The sequence below is a fragment of the Sturnira hondurensis genome, unplaced genomic scaffold (genome assembly GCF_014824575.4).
Source record: "Sturnira hondurensis isolate 20B ecotype Veracruz unplaced genomic scaffold, ASM1482457v3 Scaffold0007036, whole genome shotgun sequence".
Lineage (NCBI taxonomy): Eukaryota > Metazoa > Chordata > Mammalia > Chiroptera > Phyllostomidae > Sturnira > Sturnira hondurensis.
The window spans coordinates 3,056,221-3,075,927 of record NW_028079667.1 but is presented as its reverse complement, the minus strand read 5'-3'; the positions used below and the strand labels follow the sequence as shown (position 1 = coordinate 3,075,927).

At 41.3% G+C, this 19,707-nt stretch overlaps 1 long non-coding RNA gene across 1 annotated transcript; it reads right to left on the bottom strand.

Annotated features, from left to right (window-relative positions):
• Nucleotides 1–14,771: 14,771 nt before the first annotated feature.
• On the bottom strand, nt 14,772–19,680 carry LOC118990402 (uncharacterized). The gene is made up of 3 exons (XR_005067217.1): nt 19,588–19,680; nt 17,787–17,884; nt 14,772–14,849 (listed from the first exon to the last, which is right to left on the bottom strand). It is a non-coding gene; the product is annotated as an uncharacterized LOC118990402 (long non-coding RNA).
• Between the last annotated feature and the right edge of the window lie 27 nt (nt 19,681–19,707).

Here is a 19,707-nt window from a genome sequence, read left to right as displayed (position 1 = left end):
CCCTCGTGGGAGGCCCCAGATCCCCTCCACCCAGCTGTTCCTCCACCCCTGGGGCATCACCGTCACCTGCATGACTGAGGCTGGGTCGCCAGGGATTCCAGCTGGAAGACGGGGAAGGTGTGAAAGAGGCACACCCACTGCCTTCAAAACTAGCAGCAGAGTCTAGGCACCTCACTTCTCCTCACATTCTATAGTGAGAACTTAATCACACCCAAATGCAAGGGACTATGGGAATGTATGTGGTCTGGGGTCATTTTTTAAAAGTCACTATATTGGTAGGTCTCTTTATTATAGCTGCTTATGCTTTTACTCTAATTTATGGGTACATGGAAGAATAAGGGAACAAATTGTGTGAGACAACTAGCAATCTTCATTATTTCCAAAGAATGGCATGAAAGGAATGATTTGATATTCATACCATTACGATTCTGTATGTGAAAAATTATTTCTGTTCACAATCTGGCCCTAAATCATAAAGGGAAAAAACCTCAGTGAAAGGAATTCCAGGGATAATCTAGTTTAAACTTCTAACACATACTAAAACTAAGGCCCGGAGAAGTGAAACTGCCTGCCCAAGCGGCGGGTAAGAGAAGCAGTGCTGGAATCCATGTTTACACACTCTCAGCCCAATGTCCTTCACAGCCTGGCATGAACTAAGGTACGCACTTGCCTAAAATAGCTGAGCATTCTAGAGAGTCAATAAGGCTCCAAAGTTGTTCCCCCCCCAAAAAAAATCAGGTGGTTTCCTTAGATAGCCAATTACAAAGTCCTAATAACTGTTAATGCTCTAGTTTATATTTTAATGTAAATAATTGATTGGTGTAAAAAAGGAATTGAGAACTGAGGGCTACCCTGGGCATTTAGCGGCGTCCTTGGCTTCTACTCCCTAGATTCCTGTAGCATCTCCAGACTGTTCCCCAGCTGTGACAACCCGAAATATCTCCTGACACGCTAAATGACGCCTATGGACCAAAACTACCTCCAGGTGAGAAGCACTAATTTAGGCTGTTAGGAGAACAAAAAAACAATCACGACATAGACAATAGATCTCAGACAAAGCAGGGTGAGTGGTGAGTGAGCAAAAATTTGTCCATTCCCATCACTAGAACAAGGCTTGAAAAATATTCCCCAGTCTGAGTGATGGGAAGAGTCAGAGAAGAAATAATGACAACACACATCAGTAATGAACTCTGAGCCATTCCTTGGGCCAGTCTTAGAGAGGTGGCAACGCCCGTGGATAGGTTTGTGGGGCCCAAGAATAGAGGGGGCTTGCAATCTATTGTCCTACTGAAGTCCTGGAAGGTGCCAACATTCCACAGAAGAACCTGTTGCACAATACATCCAAGTACAACACAGGCTGGCATGCAAGGGGACGACAGCATCAACTCCTGGTCACTCAAGAGTTGCCTAGAACGTGATTTCACGTATATGTGGATTCTAATGAACAAAATAAACAAACGAAATAGAAACAGATTCACAGATACACAGAACAGACTAGACTGACCGCTGTCAGGAGGGATGGACTGAGTGAAAAAGGTGAAGAGCTTAAGCAGCACAAACTCGTAGTTGCAGAATAGCCACAGAGACACAGTTTCTGGGAAATATAGTCAATAATGTTGAGATAACGGGGTCTGGATCCAGGTGGGTGACTGGTGCAGCGGAGGTCCATAGAGTGCGTGGTTTCCGGCCGCTTTGCTAAACATCTGAACTGGTACAGAATGGTACTGAATGCAAACTGTGGTTGAAAAAGAAAATTAAAAATAAAAAGCAGCCTGGAAATGGTGGAGAAAATGTCAGTTCAGAAGGGGCCACATTGGTGGGGACAAAGGTCATCCCTGCAGCAACCAGAGAAGAGCGCTGAGGGTGGACCAGGCTAACCAGGACACAGCTCAGAATGGTAAGGGTCTGATGGGCCCCACCTCAACATCACAACTGGCAGCTACTTAGGGCTGCTCCCGAGAAAAAGGAGAGATTCTCCAAATGACTGTATATGAGGTTAATGTTCTGCTACTCCACTTTAAAAAGGGGCTATATATTCATTTCCTAAATAAAATATACTAAAAAAAGAAATCTAAACATTAAGGTTTGTAGAGATCGTGTCATTTGTTAAGCCCTAGATAGCATCCTGATTAATATTTAGGACAAAAGAATCCTGAGAGTAAGGATTACATAAAGTTTCTCAATGATATTCACCATTTATTTTGTGGTAATCCATCAATCTGGTAAATCGTTCAAAAAATGTGGCAAACTGAATCTTTTTTTAAAGATTTTATTTCTTTTTAGAGAGAGGGGAAGAGAGGAAAAGAAACATCAATGTGCAGTTGCCCCTCAAATGCCCCCTACTGGGGACTTGGCCCACAACCCAGGCATGTGTCCTGAATGGGAATCAAACCAGCGACCCTTTGGTTTGCAGTCTGGCACTCAATCCACTGAGCCACACTAGCCAGGACTGAATCAGTTTTTAATGCATCCAAGCATGGCATCTAGATCAGTTACCATAGTCTACTTGTTTGACGCAGCTACTGAATGGCAACTTAAAATAACCTTCTACTCATAAGAAGGAACATAAGCACATGATTTATTAATTTATCTATCTATCCAGCAAGCCAGCTAGACAGACAACAATACTTATTAACAACCTATTGTAGGCCAGACATTGTGTAATTAGGAATAGCAAAAAGAAAATAAATAACCCCTGTACTCAAGAAATTCATAATATTATTCTACATTTTGTTGCGTTTGCCGCCTCTGCAATGTGTTAGACATGGGAGCATCTGGGGCTGCACTCCCTGGCAGCCGGAGAAACTCTTAGGGTGCAGTGAGGACAGCACCGTGGGGAAATGCAGTGCATGCCTCCTCCCACAAACAAATCAAACTTACAATCAAACTATAGACTAACAGTTTAGACTAATAGTATAGACTAACCACCCACATGAATCTTTCAACTCTCCAAAAACCTAACTAATAATAATAGCCTACTGTTGACCAGAAGCCTTACCAATAACATAAACACTCAATAAACAAATATTTTGTATGTTGTATTATATACCGTATTTTTACAATAAAGTAAAAGACTAACCATCCTTCAAAACTGTCTGGAATCTAGCTGAACAGATGTCCTAAAACTAAGGGTATAAAGAAGAAGACACATGGAGACTGGTAGGAGGGACAGAGACGTAAGATGGGCTAGTCCCACACCAGCATGCGGTGGATAAAAATCGGGAGGGAAATCTCGGCTGTGGAGGTCCCTCCTGTGGAGTGAGGGGTCCCAGGCCCGAACCAGGCCACCGTCCCAGGGTTCCAGTGCCAGAAGGAGAAGTCCCCATAATGTATGGCTGTAAAAAAGCAGTGAGGATCGTGAGCTAAGTGACATGAAGGGCTTCTGGAGTCCTAGACATTCCTCTTAAAGGGCCCCCACACAGACTCACTCTCTCGAGCTCCAGCATTGGGGCAGCATCTCAAAAGTCAGCATGGATTTACGGGGAAGGACTGCATAGTCAGGCTTCGGGGCAAAAGCCAGAGGGATAGCTTTCTCCCAAACAGAACTGCTGGCAGAGGCCACTGTTCTTTTCAGAGTACTCCCGCACAGAGCTGGCAGGCAGGCACCACACCTAAGTCTCCATCTTCTTGCCTATCGAGGCAAGAAGAAGGTATTGGCCCCACCCTGGTGATTTCCTGAGACCTCACCCCACCTAACTCGTGGGCCCATCCAAGTTGTTTCTAGTGGTGTTTCCATATAAATGGCCTGTCTTGGTTTATGCTTCAGACTTTCCTAAAAATCTCTCAAACCAGCAGCATCTGGTCTCCATGTACTTTGCACCTCTTGCTAAGTGGATCCAAGCCCAACACTAGCAGTATCTGGTCTGGGTTCACAGTTTGGCCTTTCCTGTTGGCACCTTTCCTTTCCAGTTTGGCACCTCCAAGCCCAACACAAATAGCAGCCATCTACAGATCACTTTGTAGTTCATGCTAGATGGCCCAGGTAGTACACAGGTAGTGGCTGACCTTGGCTAGCACACCTGGTGAACAGCTTCAGACCATGTCAGTGCACCAGCCAACCATCTCTACAAGCAACACACTGAAAGAGCAGACTCAGCAGGCACCAGAGACCCGCTGAACTAAGTCCTGCTCCTTGGGGTCAACCCCTGCACAGCTGACTCTCGACGGTGGTCCCAGCCAGTCCTTGAAGCTGATAGGCCAGAGGGTAAATCCTTCCTGTTGACCTGCCAACAGTAATCAAGGCTCAACTACAACAGGATGGTGGACACAGCCCACAAGGGGGACACACCTGGAGTGCCCAGCTCAGATGAGTGGGGAGGCTGTGCCACTGGACCCTCCAGAACACCTACTGCACGAGGCCGCTCTACCAGGCCTGGGAGACACAGCAGCTCTACTCATACACAGAGACGAACACAGGGAGGCTGCCAAATGAGGAGACAAAGAAACATGTTCCAAATTTAAAAAACATAATAAAACTACAGAAAAAGAACCAAACAAAATGGAGACAAGCAATCTATTAAATGCAGGATTCAAAACACTGGTTATAAGTATGCTCAGTGAACTTAGGGGAAGAGTGGATGAACTTAGTGAGAACTTCAATTAAGAGACAGATAAAAAGACCCAGTCAGAAATGAAGAATACATAAGTGAAATGCAGAATATATTACAGAGAATCAACAGTGGAGTAGATGGAGTAGAGGATTACATCAGAGATTTGGAAGATAAGGAGCAGAAAACACCCAATCAGAACAGTAAGAAGAAAAAAAGAATTAAAAAAATTATGAAAGTAAAAGCTTTTAAGCCTCTGGAACAACTTCAGACATACCAACACTTGCATCACGGGGATGCCTGAAGGAGGAGAGACAGAGCAAAGAACTGAAAACCTGTGTGAAAAAACAATGACCGAAAACTTCCCGGTGAAGGAAGGGAATAGACACAGACGTCCGAGAAACACAGAGAGTCCCCCAAAGAAATTTACAATATTGTACTGTAGTCTCAAATATTTTTATTGTACACCACCATCAAGAAAAAATTTGAGGGGAAGGGTGGGGGGGGAAGGCAGAAAACTGTATTTGAACAACAATTTAAAACTGTTAAAAAAAAAAGAAAAAACTTGAGCACATATAACCAACATTACAAATGTGCATTTCCTTACTTATAAATAATAAACAAGTACTGTTGTATTAATAAACCATATATATGTATGTAGACACATATACATGTATACATATATATACACACACATATACATAAAATACAGTTGACCATTGAAAACCACGGAGGTTAGGGGCACTGAACCTCCATACAGTTAAAAACCCACATGAAACTTTCAACTCTCCAAAAACCTAACTAATAATAATAGCCTACTGTTGACCAGAAGCTTTACCAATAACATAAACAATAAACAAATATTTTGTATGTTGTATTATATACTGTATTTTTACAATAAAGTAAGCTAGAGGAAAAAATATTATGAAAATCATGAGAGAAAATACATTAGAGTATTTGCTGAAAAAAGTCTGTATACAAGGAGGCCCACACAGTTCAAACCCATGTTGTTCAAGGGCCGACTGTATACATAACAATACTACTGTATTCATATAGCATATATCTATAGAGAGAGAGATAAATTATATCAAAATTACACTCAAAATTGAAGTGAAAAATAGATCCTTCTAAAAAGAGTAAGAGAAAAAGTTGAAAGTGTAAAACCTGTCAATCAGCAGCCTCGGGGACAACATTTAAGGTGACAAACCACTGCCTTCGTGCTACTGTGAGCCCCACTGAGCACACCAGTGGCCCCTTTGTCGTCCCATCCACAGCTGAGCTCCGCCTGCTCAGTCTCATCGTTGCTACCACAGCACACGACACTCCGAGGCAGGAGAGTACTGTCAGCCAGTCCCACAGAAGTGATTCAGAACGCAAACTTGGGCAGTAGAGAAAATGAGTTCTGCTTTGAAAAACCCAAGACCTCCTTAGTTTTAATTTTGTGTGGATATTTAAAAGAGACTTCAGGAAACTGATTGAAGCTTAAGTAGGAGAAAAATTATCACCAAGTTCTTTTTTGCGGTCATTAATAGTATAACAACAAAAAGCCAAATTCTGCCAGTTTATTGGCAACCATATTTATGGCCCTAAAAAGAATGATCTTATCATTGACAGATGCTAAGACTCAGTGGTTTGAATCACACCATGTGTTACAAATTAAAAGGGCTAAAATCACAATAATGCTAATCTGGAAAAGAATAAGATAAAAACAATTGTTAGGAGCCGCAGGACTAATATTTAAAAGTAATCCTAACATGTCAGCCAAAAAATGTGCATAAAATTAAATAACACATTAATCCAGGTAGTACCTTGAGCAATGTAGGTCCACCCTGCACAAAGCTTTAAAATTGATCAAAGTACCCAAAATATGTTTGCATTTCTATTAAAAAGACAGGCATGTTTACGCGTAGGAAAAAGTCTAAGAATATATGCTGAACTGTTAATACTATTGGCATATTGGAGGAGGTTCGACTAAGAGAAACGTTTACCTTCTTATACATTTATGTCTCTAAATTTGAATTTTTATAAGGATAGTTTACTATTTTATAATCAGGAAAAATATGTAAGTATTTTTAACAAATAAAAAAACCCTACGAAAGAAATCACACTATGGTGTAACAGAAAACATATTGAACTAAAAATCTGTAGGCTAGGGTTCAAAACAATCAGCACTGCCACTCACCAGCCATGAAATAGGTGGTCGTTAATGTTGCTGCTGGTGCTTGTGGTGGTAGTGGCTCCTATGAAAGCAACAAAGTTGCACCAATTTGCCCCGGTCCTGCCTTCTAAGATCCTGCCTCTTTCATCTGTACTGTATTCCAGCACTGCCCCCTACCCACTCTATGTTGCATTACAGCCTGTTCAAATGGGGAGTCTTCACCAGTGATAGAGGAATGCACATACTAAAAATATCATATAATGAGCTTTAAGCTCTATAAAACCTCCTAGATTGTTCTTCTAGACTATAGCTAGAGAATGGGCAAGCAAAACTGCTCGATGTAAGAGGACATGTGCGTATGGAATAGTCGTCTGTAGGAAGGGAGAACTACCTACCAACCTCATTGGGAGTCTCCCCAGCCAGTGACCCAGGAGAGCAACCTGCCCATCTGTTCTGCTGCTGAACGACTTCTTTAGGCCTGAGCAGCCCTGGGTTCTACTCTTACATCTGCCTGTAAGTAATGGGACAAGTCCTCTAAGTCTCTGTTTGGGAGAACATCCCAGGAATATATTTAAAACTGAAGCTGTCTTTTCTTGCTATACTACATGAGGTCACATGGAGTGATTCATGAATAGCTTCTTGAATTACTTCACCAAACATTTAGCAAGTGCTATTATATGCTAGATAGTGCCCCAAGAACAGGACGTGAATAAGATATGGCCCCTACCCTAGTGTTCCACATAATAATTTCTCAAATCAGTATATGGAAATAGAAGTACAAGACACACATTTTCATTCATAAATTCATTCTTTCACGTTAACAGAAGGGCCTTATACTCAAGGAGCTTAGTTATCAATATTTGGTTTATATTGATTTACAAAAATAGAAGTGGGAGGTGTAACTTTTGTAAATCCTTTACTAAGTTAACACATTTATTGAGCATTTACTATGTCCTAGGTACTTGGCTTCATGCCCGGGATACGAAGAAGATTAAAAAGTACTTCCAAGATGCTGATAGGAAACAAGTGAATTTCCTATTCACTTCCTGATAGAAAACAAGGAGAGCAAAGCCGTAAGTGCTCTGTGCTCTGTGACTGGTCAACCACCTTTTTCTGAAGTATTTGAGGGACCATCCCTGGGAAGAATGATGGATCAGATCTTAAGAGATCATTCCTTGCTAGGTAAAGAACAGAAGATAAAGGGAATGGCCAGGAATAGCTCCAGACAGGTGAGGGTAAAAAGGACAACGGTAAACAGAAAACCCTGACTGTGTCAGCCTTAATCCAGGAGAAATACACCAGAATTTAGGGTCCCTTGAAACTAGGAATGAGGATTTGTTTGAAGTGCACTGAACTCTGGAGGGTTCTCAGATCATCTTTGGTAAAAAAAAAGGGTCTGGGGACAAACTTTAATTGAGAATAAGAAATATGAGAGAGCAGAGAAGACACCCCAAGTGTCTATCCCCAAGTGAAAAGGGATAGTATCTAGAGGCTAGGACAAAGTCAGACTTCTAATCTGTGTTCAGGGGACTGCTAGCTGAGAGCACTATTTTTCAGTAGTTCTCAAACATTAGTGAGGGGGAAATCAATGTGACTTCTTACGAGTCCTCTTGAGAGTCAGGTTCTGTAGTTGTGAAGAAAGGCAGGCCAAGATTTTGCTTATTAAAAAAATAAACACCACCACAATTCAGATATGGATGACCAATAGAGCAGACTCTTTACAGCTGTACCAAGGGGTCTAATGGGAGAGGTAAAAATTCCAGGGCTCTGAGCTCTGAGATCCTAAATGTTCCAAAAGGTACCAGAAAATTGGATGCTGTCACTGGGAGTGACTTGACCCACCAGAGCCACAGACAGAGCCGCAGACTTAAAATGTTCGACACGTTTGCCCAGAAGCACCCAGAAATTGAGGCAAGCCTAGCAAAGTGTCTTTGTGAACAGCATGGGATGGTAACAAAGAAACGGCTATTTCTGGAGATGTTGCCAATTCTGCTTTTTTCTTGCATCCTGTATCTGCAAGCTTCTGAAGAGCTGTACTCTTGGTGAGGCGATGGCCACACGCTGGGAAGGAAAGATGAAGCCAGGGCAGGGTGAGAACAATGAACTGCCTGCACCCGGGAACCTGTCTGGTTTGACCAGACAGTGATCTCCCCAAACTCAGAGCCAGTCACCCTCCCCTCTCTGAAGGAAGGAAAAGGAATGAGGCAGACAGCAGTTCAAAATGAAGCAAAGGAGAGAGAAGAAGCTTGCATTTCAAATAATATTCTTTGTTTTGGTTTTCCTGAGGAAATAGGACAAATTACATTCTTTCATGTCAGTGATTCTCAACCTTTTTCATCTTATAGCCCATATAAACTAATCACTAAAATTCTGTGGCACATCAAAAACTATTTTTGCCAGTATGACAAAAAACAGGTATATTTTTGATCCATTCACACCAGATGGCTATCGTGTTGGCTGTTGTCATTTTTTTTCATTTGACAATCTAGGGAAAAGAGGTCAGTGCCCCTGACTAAATAGTCAGGTGTTGCTGGTTTTAAAAACTGTTGCAGCACACCGGTTGAACATCGCTGTTTTATCTTAAGGATAAAGGTAAAGCTGCAAAGCCATTCAAAAGTAGTGAATTTAATCACCAGGTTTTCTATTTTTAAAAAAATCTAACTACATTGGTCAGGCTGATTCATGTTAGAAACTTCAATTCAGATATAGATGGTAAATTGATTTTTTTTTAACCTTAGTATATCAAATTTAAAAGCACTCATTACTCAGCCCTGTCTCAGTATATCAGCCATGGTCTCAAGGGGTAACATTCTGTGGGGAAAGGGCGACATCTGCAGGAGAACTGTGTCACTACAATGTAGAATCCACCAGCATGCTCAAAACTCAACTAGTTAGAACACAGATCACACACTGGGCAAGTTGCCTAGCATATAATCAACTCTCAGGAAATGATTACTGTTCCTTGCGTGATGGATGGTAGTGGCATATGCTCTTACACTGTATTTCTTGAAATTAAAAACAAAAACGCCCAAGGAAGGAAGCTACCTGCGGTTATTCAAATTATTTAGATTATTGTTGTTTTTCATAGGAACCCTTCCAGGGAGATGACAATCTATCTTGTTTTTTAAGAGGTTATCTCTCAAGGTAGTTACTGACCCTGCTCTTGGCCATTCTGCAAGTCAATGTTTGTTTAGAATTCTGGGGCTTGTAGGTGGTGATCCTGTTCCTAACAGCTTTTAAGTGCTGAAAATAAGGTGGTGTTCTTAGGAAACACAAATTCAAAAACACAGTTCCTTCATTTAGTTGAACTGTAGTAGATGTACATACATTACTCAGAAATAAGTCAAGAAATTAGAAAATAGGGTGTATCCTAAGATGACATTTTCATTGGGGGTATAAGTTATATGACGTCTGTCCAGAAGGTATCCAGCCATGTAATATGAAAAATAGAGACATTTATTGAGGAAGATACAAGATACAAGAAACACTGTATATAGGACAATGATGCCTCAGTCCCCTTGAAAGTAGGCACCTTGGAACTTCACGCAGTTCTCCCAATCACCCTCACCTCCCTGTCCTGCTTGCCTGGATCTCATTTTAGTTTTGGGAAAAGCCAGAAGTTACAGGGCACCAAATCTGGGCTGTAGTGGGGCTGAGTCACCTGAGTGATTTGATTTTTTGACAAAACGCTCTGCAAGAGATGTGATGCATGAGCAGGCATGTTGTCATGATGAAACTGCCAATCACAAGATCCCCATAGCTTCAGACCTCTAAGTCATTTGAATAGCTTCACAGAGGAATGTTCATGCTTAACACAAAATTTGATGCAGATTCATGGCTCCACACACTCATTGCCATGGCCACACAGTGCACATGCTCACTCAGTGTGTCTACCGCCCCCACTGACTAGTACAGTGAAGTTGTCATTGTTCATACATGTGTATCGCAGTCCACTCTCCTTGACTGAGAAGTTACACTGATGTCATGCAAACTTTTCTCATTACATTAAAAATGGCTGGACTTTTCCTGGCTATTATTATATTATATAAAATCTTAAGAAGGCCCATTGGCAGACTGCACCAACTTCCCTTGAATATTTCCTTCAATCTGATTGGTTTTTTTTTTTTTTTACTTTCTTTTTCAAGTCTCCTGGACAAAAATTTATCTGCATCAACCTCTCACAAATATGAACAAAGTATATAAATAAGCTCTGGAAATGTATTCCTCAAGAAATTTAAAATGCTACAGGATAAAGGAATTGAACCGTATTGATGTCTTTTCTAAGGCCAGCACTCTGTACATGTTTTTACTTTGATCCTCTCAATAGCTCTGTCAAATCGTTTAGATCACTTAGAACAATTTTCATCTAAGAGATGAGACTATGAAGGCCAAGACGCTGTAACTTGTGGGTACGTGATGCTGTTCAGACTCAGCCTTGTGTCCATCTGGGACTACAGCACACGCTCCTTTCGTGATAACTGAAGAATCTTCAAAAGTGCAGGTTGAAAATTTCAAATGAAAAGATTAGTATTGAACAGAGATGATGCTTCCAAGGCAATACTCTGATGGAGTGCCTTAAAGCAAAACACAGTAATTGAGTACCATAAAATGTTTTTTACATTGAAAGGACTTATAGTTATATATTTAATGCACATGAAGTGATTCACAAACTATGTTTAGCATTTGTGGGGGCTTTTAGATGTAATTTTCAAAATGCAGCTATTTGGAGATTAGACACCATAATGCAGTGCCTGTACCTCATTTGTGAGGAATCAGACCTCACTACTGCTGTGAATACAGTTTAGGCTAAAAGACCCTGACTCCTGGAGTAATGAGGAAGCTTATCACATTTAAGCTTTATTGATTTCTGCTCTGTAGTATGTTTCAGTCTGTTTAGAATATCATTCTTGTGACTAATATGATTGGCTATGCAATTAGTTAAAATAGATTTGTTTGATCCTAATATTCACCCTAAAGATTTTGATGTAACAACACGATTTGTTCATCCCTTTGTTCATTAAAAATTTATTGTAAAACAGTTCAAAGCTCTGTATAAAATAGAGCATGCAATTACCAGGTGACCATGACCCAACAATTGCATTTTGGAGCTTTTATCTCAGAGAAATTAACATTTATGTTTGCACAACAGCCTGTACACTAGTGTCCCTAGCACCTACATTTTATAACAGTGCAGCACTGGAAATAACTCAGATGTCCTTCGACAGAGAACTGGTTAAACAAATGGCGGTGCATCCATACCTTGGAATACTATTTGGCAACAAAAAGAAATTAACTATCTCTATAAACAGCATCTTGAATGAATTTCCAGGGAATTGCACTCAGTGAAAAAAGTCCATTCTGAACGGTTACACAGTGTGTGATTCAACTCACATAACATTCTTGATATGACAAAGTTCTACAAGTAGGGAATAGGTTAGGGTTTGCCAGGGGTTAAGGAGAGAGGAGAAGTAAGAGGAAAGCAGGTATGGCTAGAAAAGAACAACAGGAGAGATCCTTTTCATAGTGAACAGTATGCATCTTGAACATATCAGTGTCAGCATCACAGCCGTAATACCGTCCTGCAGTTTTGCAAGACCTTATCACTGGGGGAGACTGAGTAAAAGGTACAAGGGACCTCTATTATTTCTTATGACTGCATGTGAGTCTACCCCAAAATAAAACATTTCATTCTAAAAAAAACACTGAACACCCGAGGTACTGGGAATTAAAAACAGAATAAAGACTCCCTAAAAGACATTAAAGATCTACTACAGGAAAGAGGTACCTCCACCATAGTGTAGTCAGTCCGTTGCGCAGTCTGCATGAAGGCTGAAGGGACAGAGAGGAAAAGCACTGACGGTACAGCTGGGACAAGGGGATACAGAGAGTTGCCCAGAAAAGGGGGTGCTGGAGCAGGGACCTGAGCGTTCTCATTGATAGAAGTTATGCTGGCAGAGAGGAGAGAAAGGGACGGAGGGCATTCCAGAAAGAAGGAGCAGCATTTACAAAGGCCAGAAGATTGGAAATCTTGTGGTGTGTTCAGCAAACTGTGAGTAGTAGGTCAGTGTGTGGTGTGTGTAGCAGATAAGGGAGTTCACAGGGACAAGGCTCACCTCAGCCCTAAGGCAGGGTATCAGTCTTGGAGGTATATTATTTTAAAGCGTATCCTAAAGGGTATATCCGACATTATAGGTTTGTCTCTGTTTATAGCAATACATAATATCTAGGTTTTAATGTACACTACTGTTTTTTAAAGGGCCTAAGGGATGGAGATTGAATTGTGAGTTGAAGTTGGGGACCAGAAGTAGCTAGTGAAATATGATAAGAATTTAAATGACAGCTGTGATATAGGAATGAAGAAAGGGTGGAGTTGAGAGACTTAATGGAGTCAGAATCCAGTAGCGTACGGTGACTGGTTGAATGTGAGAGGGAAGATGAGGGAAGAAGCTAGTTCACCACTGCAAATGAGTAGAATTAGGATGCTGCTCCCCAGCCCGGAGCAGACACACTCTTCACATCTCAAATCACCTCCCCCGAAGCCACTACTTATTCACTGAAAAAGCAACTGTGGACCTGAGAGTATGAATCTAGAACAATGAACGGCAAGATAGTCTAATAAAATTAATGAACTTTACATTTAAAAAATCTTCCCTGCCTATAATCAATAAATTATAAAAAATCTTCCTCCATATAATCAAATGAATCAAAATCTTTCCTGCATATAATTTATAAAGAAAAGAAAATTAACAATAGACTCTACTACAACAATGCTTTATGTTGCTGAAAATACATTAGCATATTTCAGATACTCCCAGAAAGAGCACTCAAGTCAAGGATATTATATCCACAAAACTAACCTCTCACTAGGACGGACCCAGACAAACTTTTACCAACATAAAAAAGCTCAAATAATATAGTTCCCACTAGCCTTTGACCACAGATTTCTTAGAGAACAAGCAGCAGACAACTACAACAAGTCAAAGATATTAATGTAAGGACTAGTAATGAGTATCAAATATATAGTCACTTGTAGAAATAAACAACGGTGAAAATTGTATACAGTACATAATGAAGAGCTATGTGATCTAATAGTGTAGCTATAGCACAATTATTAAAAAATTGGAGAGAGGGGAAAATGGGTATAGGATAGGTAAAAAAAATTAACTGTTTTTGGCAATCATAATTGGTGGTGGTGATATCAGAACTGTAATCTGATAAACAATACATATCATGTATCACAGAAATGTACACTTGAAACCTATATAATCTTATTAACCAATGTCACCCCAATAAATTTAATTTAAAAAGTAATTATGTGATGTTATAATTAGATCATCCATGCATCCTTGATAAGCAGGATTCTCAGTGACAACCCCATAGCACTGAATTTTAATTGAAAATATCACTATGAACTCACATAGCATCTAATCTTTAAATGTAAATATTTCAGTGAGTATACCTAGCAACCAGATTGTAGATTTGAAATACCGTTTTGTGTTAAAGAAAACCAAAATGGCTGAACAAATTACCTCTGACTTAGAGGCTTAAGACAACAAAGATTTATTTTCTCGGAGTTCTGCAGGACAGATGTCTGAAATCGGAACGTCACCAGGGCCGTGCTTCCTCTGAGAGCTCTAGGGGAGGAGAATTCCTGTCCCTTCCGAGCTACTGCTGTCTCCCAGCACTCCTCGGTTTCCAGCTGCGTAACTCCAATGTCTGCCTCTGTCTTCCCATGGCCTTGCCTGTGTGTCTTATTCTCGTCTGTCTTTAGTAAGGACACATCATTAGATTTAGGGTCCAACCCAATCCAGGCTGAACTCATCTTGAAATCTTTAACTTAACTAAATCTGCAGAGACCATTTTTTCCAAATAAATCATATTCACAGGTTTCAGGAGAATATATATTAGGGGGCCACCATTCAACCTTCTAAACCTTCTTCGACCACTGGCCCCTAAAATTCATGTCTAAAATGCATTCACCCCATGACAACATTACCAAACATCTCAGTCCATTATAGCAGCAACTCTAAAATCTCCTCTAAATGTTATCAGCTCATAGTCCCAAATCTCACCTAATGAGATTGGTCAGGGTGAGACTCTGGAGAGGATCCACCCTGTGACAAAATTCTTCTCTATCTGGAGACCTGTGAAACAAGAAAACAAGTCACCTGTTTCCCAAACACAGTGTTTGGACAGGCACAGAGCAGACATTCCCACTGCAAAAGAGACATTGGAGGAAACCAGGGAATCGCCAGTCCAAGCAAGTTCCAAATCTAGCAGGACAAATGCCGTTGGGTTTCAAGGCCTGAAAATAATCTTCTGTGGCCCAGTGCTCTGCCCTCTGGCCCTGGGACGAGACTCTGCCCATCTCTGCCACTTGGAGACATGCATCCTTTTTCTTAAATGCTAACACATGTTTGCAACCAAGTAACCAAGTATCAGCCAGTTTCCCGCCTATAGAATTGCCAAAAGCCTTCCTTCGTTTTGAACCCTTTCTGTCCCCTTTAGTCCAAGCTGTCATGTTTCTAGTAATACAACATTCTCAAATACCTTGTGGGCCTCCTGTGTATGTTACTGTATGTTACAGAGGTCTACTCCATCACCCAAGACCGTCCTCCACAGATCTTTCTGGACAGCCCCATTGTTATTCCAGTCTTCTGCAGAGCTGTTTGAGTAAACCCGTAAGTCCCTAATCTCTTAAGCCACATCCATGATCCTCTCTCCAGACCAAGGTTTTCTGGCAATAAACTTACTAGCATCCTTTGTGATCCGGATAGTGGGAGAACCTCCCAAATCATCAAGTGCTTATCTTTTTTCTTAACAATTTCTTCCTCCCATTTACTTCTCTCCTTCACATTTTACTAAAAGCAGCAAGGAGAAACCAGACTGCTCCTTTGACACTTTCCTTAGAAATCTCCTAAACTAAACACCCAAGTTCATCACCTGTAAGATCTGCTTACACCCAACACTAGAACACAATTCAGCCAAGTTTTCTACCCCTTTATCACAAGTGGTGGAATCCTCACAACAAGGATGGCCCTTCCTCTATCTACTAACACTAGGTCCCTCATTTCCTTCTGGGTTCTCACCACAAGAGCCTTTAACATTCTACTAAGATTCTGTTCATGACTATGTGTGTATATGAATGTACATACATGCATATAGATTCATTCTCTAAAACAATAGCTTTCTCTACTACACTCTTCACTTCCTCCTAGGCTCTCATCAGAATGCTGTTAACATCCAGATTTCTACCAACCCTCTCTTCAAGGAAATCTAGGCTTCTTTTTCTATCATTTTGCCTCAACATTCTTCTAGCCTCTCTCCATCACCCAATTCCAAAGCCACTTCCCACATTTTTAGCTTCCATTACTGCAGTATCCCCTTCACAAAACCAAAATCTGTATTGGTTGCCTAGGGTTGCCACCAACTTGGCGGCTTACTCTCTGAGTTCTGAAAGTCAGAAGTCTGCAGGGCAGGCCACTCTCACTCTGAATTTTTGGGGGAGAATTCTTCCTTGCCTCTTTCAGTTTATGGGGGCTCCATGGGTCCTGTGGCTTCTGGTAGCATAACTCTAATCTCTGCCTCTGTTTTCACATGGCCTTCTTCTGTGCCTGCATGCCTCGAATCTTCCTCTCCTTTCTCTTAAAAGGACACCATCAGTCATTGGGTTTAGAGCCCACACTAACTCCAGAAGGACCTGGAGATCTTTTAATTACCTAAGCAAAGAGCCTATTTGCAAATAAAGTCACACAAACATATACTTTTGAATGCTGCAATGCATCCTACTACAAGGGATCTGGGGAAGAAAGAATTACAAATGTGGAGCAGTAAGTGCACGTGATGGGCCAGGAACATCTTGACACATCAGATAGAAAGAAGCTATCAGGCACTACAAAGGTCATGTCCTAAGAACTCAGGAGCCAATTTGAAGAGGGTCCCATTGTCCAAAAATGAAACAGTTTGGGCATTGATGAAGACAAGAAATACAATGTTTTGAGAATGATCAAATATCTTTAAATTCATGAGTTCTAAGTAATTTTTAATTGAGTTTGTTATCTCACAAAGATAACAGAATACCAACTTGCTGTCTTGAAACCTTAGACAAATAAAATGAAAGAATCAAGCATATCTTTCTTTTACTATATGAACTGTAATACCACTGGGTAATCGAATATTAGATAAGGAGTATCTCCTTATGAAAATTACTCCAGCTAACATATGGAAAAAATGATAGAATTTTACTATCACTGTTTTGCAGCCACTGTGAATTAATGGATCTAGGCGTTGAACATAAATAGCATGTAACATCAAGAAGAACAAAAATTCGACATTATGTGCCTCCAGGTGAAAGACCGACCAGTAATCTCTCCAAAGGGACCAGGTCTCCGGATCAGGGGTCTGATCAAGCCTCTGAATCCTGTTGCCAATTTGCAGAAAACACAGAGGACAGAGTGACACATCGAACTGTATAGGAATCTACAAACATCAGAACCCAGACTATGACACTCTATGACTTCTTTCACATGTAAATTGTGAGCAAGGACAGAATTAGGAGAATCTGTACATTTAAGAGAAAGATACATGGGACTTTTAAAAAATGGGCAGACTAAAACTACCATGGCAAGAAATAAACACTTGGATTTCAGAACCATCAGAAACACAAGAGGGTAACTTTTATAAGTTAAAAAGTCCAGAAAAGACAGACAGAAAGCTGTACTTGAACAAGAATTAAATAAAAAAAATTATTTTAAAAAAAAGTCCAGAAAAGAGAGTTTAGTGAAGGGAGTGGTCAAAATTTCGATGCTGCTGAGATTGGCAAAGATGGCTATCTAAAAGATGTCTTATTCATGTTTGTTTTCTTAGTGTCTAGGAAAATGTGTGGCATATAGTCGGAGCTCACAAATTTCCACAGTGTGGCCATTCCAATACCTGAGAGTCTCACTCCAACACTTTTGGAGTTGCAAAAAATGCAAAAAGAACATACAAGAAATAAGGGAGGGAGGGAGAAAGAGACAGAGAGAGGGAGGGAGGGTGGAAGGAAGAAGAGGGGGAAAAAAGGACAAAACTAGCTCACTCACCCAAATGCTCCATGCAGCCCCCGTGTCTCTCCATTCCAGCTCACTGGAATTATCCTATAAAACAAGGCACAATCCAAGTTTTCCCAGACTGCATATGCCTGTAGGACATAGCAACAGTGAAAATTCAATTTCTTGGATCTTGGACCCATGTGAGAATGCAGGATTTCCAGGCCCTTGGAGGACTGCCTCCCTGCCCCGCTACCCACCACTGCAAGTGTCTCTAAAACCCAAGATGTGTCTCAGGCATGCTCATGATGGGGCACTGCTATTTCCCCTTATCTCTTACTGGGTGATCCAGCTCCCCATCCTGTCGCTAAAAGGACATTGATGTCTTGGCTGGTGCAGCTCAGTTGGTAGGAACCTCATGCCATAATCAAAAGGTTGTCGGTTTGATTCCAGGTCAGGCCACATGCCTAGGATGCAGGAGTGATCCCTGGTCTGGACGTGTACAGGAGGCAACCAATGTCAATGCTTCTTTCTCACTTCAATGTTTCTCTCTCTCTCCCCTCCTATCTCTCTAAAAGCAATGAGAAAAAATGTCCTCAGCTGAGGATAAAAATAAACAATAAAATTTAAAAGAAACTAAAATATAAAAAAGCGCATTGAGGTCTTCTGCCAGATGCAGCTGTTTATGCCCCACCTATCATCAGGTGCTGGAAGCCCCAGCAGGTGTCATTCCTCTCCCAGCCATGCCACTGAAGTCATCACCAAGCCTCATGACAGAGCCCTCCAAGCGCCAAAATGGTCATCTGTGAGGACCTGTGCCCTCTCCCCTTTGTGCTACCATCTGGTAGAGGTGCCCAAAGTAGTGTTGCTGCTTCAATGGAAGCAGCAGTGTTGCTTTCATGGTCTTATAGACCTGAGTGGAAGGGTTCCTTCAGTTTTTCACTAACAGACCTCTTTCTCTCTCTAGGATTCAAACACGGATTGTTGCTATAACTATCTTTTCATATTTATCCATTCATTTCATAAACGGGGCCAAATGTTAAAGAGTACTTACTTTAAAAATTAAACAGAAATGAACTAGAGAGGACTGAAATGGGTTATAAATTATTCGAGTCAGCCCAGAAGTCAACAGGTTTGACGGGTATATTCTTGACAATCAAAGCAGCCGCCATTCTCTGTTCTTCACTCCAGTGTCCCACCATTATCATAACTCAGCTACTTTCTCTGTCTCTGATAATCCCTGGGCATCTTTCTGCTTCAAATACCAGATTACAGGTTCTCTTTCCACACCTCCAAATCAAACTGCACAGACACAAATTGATTGGTTCAGCTAATTACCATTGGTCTTGTATGGACATTCATGTCAGGACATCGTATGAGCCACTAATCCATCTTTGAATCAGCAGTGGTCACAAAGTAATGTCATGCGGTCCCAGAAGGAATCTATGAGAGTGGCAGGCACTCTCAGGAGTGAATTTCCTCCACTAGGAAATGAGAATTCCTGTACATACTGAGTCAGAGAACACGCTCCGAATGGTTTCAGTGCGGTAAATGTGCTGGAGCTTTGTCTATGGCTCAGTGGATGCGCGATTTTGGTAAACGTTCCATGTGCATTTCCTCTATTTCCAACTAAGGGCTAACCTTAGCTTAGCAATGTCTAAGTTCCATTCTGACATTGAGTGTGCGTGATTCAAAGCAAAAATACGCAACCAATGAGCAGATAGCTCAAGTTCTTATTTTTCTTTCAGGTAACGTCCCCAGTTTTTCAAAATTTAACAACTATTGCTTCTAGTTAAAAACAGAAAGAAAAACAAAAACATTTGTATTCCCTTGCGAAGTTCCGTGTTCTTCTCACCGACAAGCGGAGACGCAGGCCGCTGCAATGCCTCGGTGTTCCAGCAGCCCGCGAACCGCGGCCCGGACCCACTAGCCTTGAAATACCGGGGCACCACCGCCCCCGCTGGGGCGGCCCTTG